Source organism: Lacerta agilis, chromosome 3 (assembly GCF_009819535.1).
Source record: "Lacerta agilis isolate rLacAgi1 chromosome 3, rLacAgi1.pri, whole genome shotgun sequence".
Lineage (NCBI taxonomy): Eukaryota > Metazoa > Chordata > Lepidosauria > Squamata > Lacertidae > Lacerta > Lacerta agilis.
The window spans coordinates 111,678,378-111,686,539 of NC_046314.1; the positions used below are offsets into that span (position 1 = coordinate 111,678,378).

At 42.5% G+C, this 8,162-nt stretch overlaps 1 long non-coding RNA gene across 1 annotated transcript; it reads left to right on the plus strand.

Annotated features, from left to right (window-relative positions):
• The first annotated feature begins 4,674 nt into the window (after positions 1-4,674).
• Positions 4,675-7,949, plus strand: LOC117044741. Its single transcript, XR_004426332.1, has 3 exons — positions 4,675-4,796; positions 6,804-6,930; positions 7,834-7,949. It is a non-coding gene; the product is annotated as an uncharacterized LOC117044741 (long non-coding RNA).
• Positions 7,950-8,162: the final 213 nt, after the last annotated feature.

Here is an 8,162-nt window from a genome sequence, read left to right on the forward strand (position 1 = left end):
TCTGGTCATTCAAGGCCAAGCAACTGCTGCTTCTCTTAACACATTACTCGAAGAGATCAATGCTTTCATTAAGAGAGAAGGTCAAAAAAGTGATTCTTCACTTTACATAAAAGACCCAGAGATAACTTTTGCACCCAACCCAGAGGATCAGAGTATCAACTTTACCATGAAGATACAAGTCAATGGGTCTGATGTCTCTCTCAACCCATTAGTCCAAGAGATCAAAACTCTACTTAAAAGAGGCAAGGAAATAACTCATTCATCTCTGAACATCATAGTCCAACGACTCAATGCAGTACAAAGTGTATCAGGTTTGTTTGATAATATTCACATTGAACCATCCTTATTTATTTATTAGAATGGCAGGCTATTGCTAAACAACCCCACTTTCTCCTTCCAGGTGCTGATGGTACTTCTCTCAACAAATTAATCGAAGAGATCAAAGCTTCCTTGAAACGCCACGGGATTGATATTCCACCCAACAATGGGGATAAGAGCCCCCCTTTTATCTTGATCATACAAGGCTAAGTAAGTACTTCTCTCTACAGATTAGTTCAAGAGGTCAATGCAACTATCCATTTTTTAAAAAAAATTCTGATGTTTTACTGTTGTTGTTGTTGTTGTTTAATATTTTGTTGGAAGCCACTCAGAGTGGCTGGGGAAACCCAGCCAGATGGGTGGGGTATAAATAATAAATTATTATTATTAAATTATTATTTCCTTAAGAACGATGGTGAAACGTACAATGAATGTGTCTGAATATACATTGCCTAGTGATTGATGGTTCACTCATCAGTGGAGATTGGAGGACCCATTTTATTCTGAGAATATAAAGCCAAGGGGCAAAATCTTATTTCAGCAGATTAAGTTTTCCTTAATGGACAAAGCCAAACTATGGTTCCTTTCCAGAGCATATAAAGCCAACGGGATTGTCACTTCTCTCAACAGGTTATTTCAAGAGACCCATGGTTCATTGGAAATACAAGGACAAAAGATGGATGCTTCACGGAACAATGATGATAAGACGGCTCATTTTACCTTGAGCATAGAAGACCAATGAACTGATGATTCTCAGAAGATAGGCAGTGACTACAAGATTGTGTTCTGCAGGGTCATGCCACAGAGTACACACACACACACACACAAACACAAACACACACATTCTAATGGAAGCAGGTTGTGTTTACTGCGCTAGTATAGTCACTGACAATGTTGCTGAGGCTGGTTCTCTTATCCCTTCCTTGTCCATCCTTCTTTAGCCACAATGCATATTGCCTCCCACCTGAGTGCAGCTGGTGCCTTGTTATATTTCTAGGGCTTAAACTTCTACTCGAGCCTAACCCACAATTGGGTATATACACTCACCAGCTTCTGCCCCCCAAACACCTTTAGTTGAGCAGCAACACCACCTATTTAAAAGGGATGAAGGGGGGGGGGAGTTCTTTCTTACAGACATCCATGCGTTCATGTCTGCATCTGAGGCAATGGGTGCCACAAATGGAGCAAAGGTGTTTTCTGTGTCAGATGTTCACAATAACAATTGCATTGTGTGGAAGCAACAGATTATTGGGCTTGAGATCACCATGGTGACTTTGTGGCTGTCTTCTGCAGGGACCTACCTACAAAGAAAAATAAATTTAAAGAATGGAAACAAGTTACATTTAGTGGGCCGCTATCTTTCCTGAGAACATTGTTCACAGTGGTTCTCTTCAGCTTTCCCTTCCCTTCCTTCTTTAGCCCAATTGATGTCTCAGTTTTGATCTGCAGCACATCAGTTTAAGAACGACTGCACTTCATCAGTAGAGACCAATTTGGTATCAGTTCAAGAGCAATGGATGCAATTTCTGCAACTTACCTGGAGAAGATAACCTCACTCTGACTCCTTGCATCACACCGGCAACATAACAGATAACTGCTTTCCATCATTTATACATATAAACAATCAAAGGAGGCCCGTAAAGCACCGTCAGTATCCAGAGTCAGCTACCATGAACTGAATGGAGTCAAGGAGGCTGTTAAGTCATCCTTCCTTTCTTCTTCAAGCAAGTTGGCTCAGTTGGCCATCCTGCAATGATTACAATGACCCATGGTGGTCATCACCATCTTCATGAGCCATGTGTCAAGCAACCGGCAACACACACCACCTCCACCCAGTGCCCCTCCCAGCAGTTACACTTCTGACATCCCTGTCCTCAAGTAACTGAGTAAAAATGAGTGGATGGTCAGAATGCACAAGGTTTTGAATGGGAGCCAAGCTTAGCTCCCATCCATGGTGCCTGATTCCTATTTGATGTGACATTTATAAAATGCAATCCATACATTTCATTAGCCAGCTGCAGAGCTCATAAAACTATGAAATGTATTGATTCACTGAAGTATAGTCATGGAAGGTGGGATGGGGTGGGGCCCATCAACACCATGCCAAGATCCTCCTGATGTCTGGTGCCATCCTTTAGGCCCTACCAACTTTGGAGCTCCAAAGGTGGTGAGGGTAGGGAAATCAACACGACTCCAGCCCCCTTTTCCATTGTTGGGGACACACGCACACACACACACAATTTCTGTGCCTGCTCCTTGGTGGAGGGGATTGGCAACAGGTGCCCATCTAGAAGAAGCATCCTACCCAATTCCTGGAGTAAGGAAGCACCCACTCATGAGACTTCCATCTTGTCATAATTCTACTTCAGTTTATTGTCCCTTCTCTGTCCTGTTACTGTATTCAGGCAATGGTTTGGAAACTGCATGGTCCCACATGGCTGAGATGAACCTTTCTCATTTCTGCAACAATTTTTTTTAAAGGCTAGGCAATCACACCATTCCAAGCGTGGTCTAATCAGAGATTAGTGTGTTATGATAATAGATCAGTGCCTTAGTGTGTTATGATTTTGTGCAATATTGTACATCTCTTCATTGGAAGAACATTTCATTTCCTCCTCCTCTTAGCTTACTCTATATTAACCACTAGTGATCCATAAGATGACCTCTTCGCTCATCACATTAGTGCCAAGTTTACTCAGAAGTCCTTGGTGAGGAACTTTATCAAAAGCCCTTTGACCCACTCACCCACAAAGAAGGCTCATGAAGCAAAATGTTAGGATTATGGTCATATTTATTAATACAACAACTTGGAGGAACTGTAGACCAAATCAATCAAAACCAGAAAATACAGGCAGGTGAGGAGTCTAGCTAATTCTGGTAAGGAAGCACCCCTCCAGACTCCGGAGATTCTTGGATTCTGACACAGCAACAAACTGGGGTTCCCCAGCGAAGGACAGATTGTGCACCCATTCGCTGCTGTCCAGCATTCACTGAAAATACATGTGTGAGTCCAAAATCTCCCAACCGTCATACAAGTTCCATGATGCATACTGCACTAGCAGATCCCTAAAGGGTGTCCTTAGCTCGGGAATATCTCAGCATATCTAATGTTTCTCTCCAAGCTCCTCAATTGGAGGCATCCATTGCCCTGTCTGTCCCATCTGTACTGGATGGGTTTCAAGTACTGCAACATGAACAAGTTGGGGGGAGGGCAGGAGAGGGCCTTCTTGGCAACAGCCGCTAAGATGTGGAATTCTCTTCACTATAGAACTTTTCAGAAATGCTGAAGATGCACCTCTTTCCCCCAGCCTTTGACACCTGAGATGTGTGTTTTCAGAGCCTACCCTGTCCCTGTGATTGTACTCTGTTTAAATTGTTTTGCATTTTGAACTTTAAGTTGTTGTAATCCACCCTGGGACCAACCACCAGCACAACAACACAACATCTTCGCCTAACCAGACTCAGTGCCAAAAGAGCAAACAAATAATGCCACTCCCAAATGCTAATTTAATTCATCCCAACAGTTTGAAGTTGGTAAAAAAGAGATGGGAACCTGTGGCCTGTCAAAGAATTGCCCTTCAAATATTCTTACTCAGCCCCTCCTAACAAATAATAATAATAATAATAATAATAATAATAATAATAATAATAATAATAATAATATTTATACCCCACCCATCTGGCTGGGTCTCCCCAGCCACTCTGGGTGGCTTCCAGCAGAATATTTAAATACAATGATTCATTCAATATTAAAAACTTCCCTAAACAAAAGTGACTAGCAAAAACCCACAATGCAAAGTGGAGGGAGGGAGGGCATAGCTAGGTGGGGGAGTTTGAGGGGAAGCAGAAGGCTGATAATACCATGTTTTGAACATCTTCCCATTGGCCATCAGGCCCTGATGTGGTGGCCTCCTTAACCCTCTCCTTCTGAAAATCAACCACCCGAATTTCTTTTGGGAAGGGGTGAGGTGGGAGGAGCATGCATGATATTGAAAGTCAAAGTACGCAGTGGAGCACATCTCCCCGTATGGTTATTGACTGTCCCAAAGAACACTAAAAGTGCTCCTTGTACTAACTCGGTTGTACTCTTCAGTTCATTCTGTTTGTTTTAGTGACGGACCACAAAAGCTACATATTGGATAGTGTTCAGGAACTGCACTGAACTTTGTGTCCTCTCTCTGGTTCACCTTGTGTTCTTCTGCTGCGATGCAAAAATAGCTCTCCTTTGATGCAATGTGCCAAGAATTTCTGCCACAGTACATGTTGCATCTGGAGCATCAGTGGAAGATGGGTGGGCTATAAACAATAAAATTATTATTATCATTCTCACAGAGGCTTATAAATAGTAAAAGATTCAGCCGTTGCAATAACATGAAACCTCGGTAGCATAAAACCTCTCACTGTCCTGCTTGAGATCTCAACCATGAAAATCTACTACTACATTGCTGTACTTTCTGGGATGTTCTTTGTTTCTCAAGGTATAATTACGTTTATTATTTATTGAATTTATTTACTGCCCTATACCCAGAGGTCTCAGGGCGGTTCACAGAATAAAATCAAAATATAAAACCACAAAATCCCTAATCAAAATTAAAACAACAACCCAATAACTCCCCCCCCCCAAAAAAAACCCACCACATTTTTAAAGGGCATAGGATGTCAAGGTATGCATACGATGATGTGTTGCAATTCAGCTGTTTCATGTTACAGCCTCCCTTAGAAGTTATTTTGCTTTAAGGTGGCCAGGTTGAAACGCCACCTTCCCTATTGGTCTTTTAATATTGCTATTTTGGATGTGAGAGTTATGTCCAGTTATCCTTTTGCATAGAGACTGGGCTGTTTGTTCTCTGCAGAATGAAATTGGATGTTGGTTGTTGTTGTTGTTGCTGCTGCTGCTGCTGCTGCCGCCGCCGCCGCCGCCACTGTTTGTGTGTGTGTGTGTGTGTGTGTGTGTGTGTGTGTATGGAATAGGGGGAGAGGGAGTGAAAGTGGCATAGACACCATGCTCTTGCTTCTTGATCTCTCATTAGTATTTGATACGAATGACCATGGAACCTTCCTGGACCAGGTCTGAGGAACGGGAATATGGGAGACTGTATTATAGTGGTTCAAGGAGACACCTTCACTTTATTTGGAGCCTGCTGGAAACATTCTTGTTTGGATGAAGGCAATGACAAACCTAGACAGCATCTTAAAAAGCAGAGACATCATCTTGCCGACAAAGGTCTGTTATAGTTAAAGCTATGGTTTTCCCAGTAGTGATGTACAGAAGTGAGAGCTGGACCATAAAGAAGGCTGATTGCCGAAGAATTGATGCTTTTGAATTATGGTGCTGGAGGAGACTCTTGAGAGTCCCATGGACTGCAAGAAGATCAAACCTATCCATTCTGAAGGAAATCATCCCTGAGTGCTCACTGGAAGGACAGATCCTGAAGCTGAGGCTCCAATACTTTGGCCACCTCATGAGAAGAGAAGACTCCCTGGAAAAGACCCTGATGTTGGGAAAGATTGAGGGCAAAAGGAGAAGGGGGCGACAGAGGACGAGATGGTTGGACAGTGTTCTTGAAGCTACCAACATGAGTCTGACCAAACTGCGGGAGGCAGTGGAAGAAAGGAGTGCCTGGCGTGCTCTGGTCCTTGGGGTCACGAAGAGTTGGACATGACTAAATGACTAAACACCAACCTCCTGGATGCTTAGAAAGTTGAGATGTTTTAGTATTTTAACTTATGTATTTTTTAAAGCATGGTTGGAAATTCTGTCCGTAAGTGAGTGTGGAGGCCAATTCTGGATCCACACATCCTTCTACATTGAGGACATAGGTTTCCGGGCGGGAGTTGATCACAGTGAGAGTTTGCCAAACATGCCTTCCTCTTAGCTTGTTTCTCCTCTTGTCTTGAGTTTGTGTTTCATTAAAGTCCATGATGCCTTTGGTAGAAGCCAGTCTCCAACTGGAGTGCTCACAGGCCAGTGATTCCCAGTTGTCGGTGTTTACACTACTTTTTATTATTTAAATTTGCCTTGAGAGGTCTGTAAACCTCTTTTGTTGTCCACCAGAATTACACTTCCCATTCTTATGTTGGGAATTGAGTAGTTGCTTTGGAAGACAATAATCAGGCATCTAAACCACATGACCAGTCCAACAAAGTTGATGTTGAAGAATCATTGCTTCGACACTAGTGATATTTGCTTCTTCCGGTACACTGATGTTAGTTTGTCTGTCATCCCAAGTGATATGTAAAAAAATTTAAGAGACATGGATGGAATCTTTTGAGGAGTTGGAGATTGTGTTTACAGCTTAATTCATCATCTATATGAAAGTTATTTTGTGTGTGGAAGGGTGAATTTGTTTGTACCTTGAGCCTTCTCTTTAACAAAGGTCTTGCATGGGAGGGGGTGTTTTTCCTAGAAATTAATATTAGAAGATATTAATAAGGTTCAGCCATGAATGAGTGGCTTACAATGCCTTTTCTCTTTCTGTTTGCAGGTCAAACCAATTTTATAGAAACTCGTGAACAGTGCGAAGCCGCTGGAGGTTGGTGCCAGGAAGGCCCATGCGATATTGGACCCATGGAAAAGGGAATGTGTGACAAATGGGTTTTCTGCTGTTCAGGGTAAAGTCTCCCAGGTGTTTGTTTGTTTTTTTAATCCACTCTGCCCCAATTAAACATGTGTTTGCATTTTCAAATCACAATTTACATATACGCTGGAACATCACAGGCCCCAGTAGTTTTGCTTCTGGAATACACGAATACACAGTTTGTTTTCTCCATAATGAGCTGGTATCTGTCTGTTGGTGAAAACTAGAGAATTTCTCTGAAACTTGAGTACAACAATGTGAAGAAGAAGAAGAGTAACTTTTTTTTGGGGGGGGGGAGTGCTTTGTCATAAACACAGACACTGAAAAATGGTGATTTGAAAATGCAAACACATGTTTAATTGGGGCAGAGTGCTGACAGAAAATCTGAAGAGAGATTTTGCTTAGTTTGGGTTCAATTCGGCAGCAGAGGCTGCTCTCGAGTAACGCGAGTGGTGTGGTCACGCTGGGCGCAGAGGTCACGGGGTGCCATAGCCAGCACCACCACTAATATATCCAGTGGAAGGTGAGAGTTGGGGGGGGGAGTTGCCAGATTTTGGCATCACACAGAGCGCCACTGAACTTTGATATGCCAAGGTCTGCTACTGCCTGCAGGTAAGACTGAGTTTTCTCAAGGCGCAGCTCTGGAACAATGAGGAAATCTCTCAGACCCATGAAAATTAATCAGTACACATTACAGTCAAAAGATGGGTCAAGGAAAAGTTTGAGAGTCATCCATGGGGAAGAGAGGAGGCTGAAGGAGATAATGACACTCACCAGCTTGTGTTACAGTGATATCTGTAAGTTCCTTCATGCAGACATACTATCCTTGTCCTTGAAAATCTGCATGAATATTCTCTGGTAGACTGTGCTTTCTGTTTCTTGCAAATGCCGTGTGAGGGATGTCCCTGGGGAAAAAAAAACTGCTTTCTTTCTATAGGAACTACAGAAAGTGAAGTTGGCACCTCATCAACCATTATGTTCTCATGCGCATGATGATCCACTGCCATTTAGCCTTCAGAAGATGTAACCATGGGACTGGGATCCTACATTGTTGATTGCAGGATTTCTTACACGTCTTTGGAAAACCAGTGCATAATGTGTCAAATAAAGGAGATGATGTACCGCTAAAAATTCCTGTGTGTGCATTTCTGTTAAATGTACATGTTGCCTATAAGGAATAAGGAATAATTTTATTGGCCAAGTACCAACATACTTGGAATTTTGCTTCGGCTACATTGCAATATAAACATACCTTATACAACACTA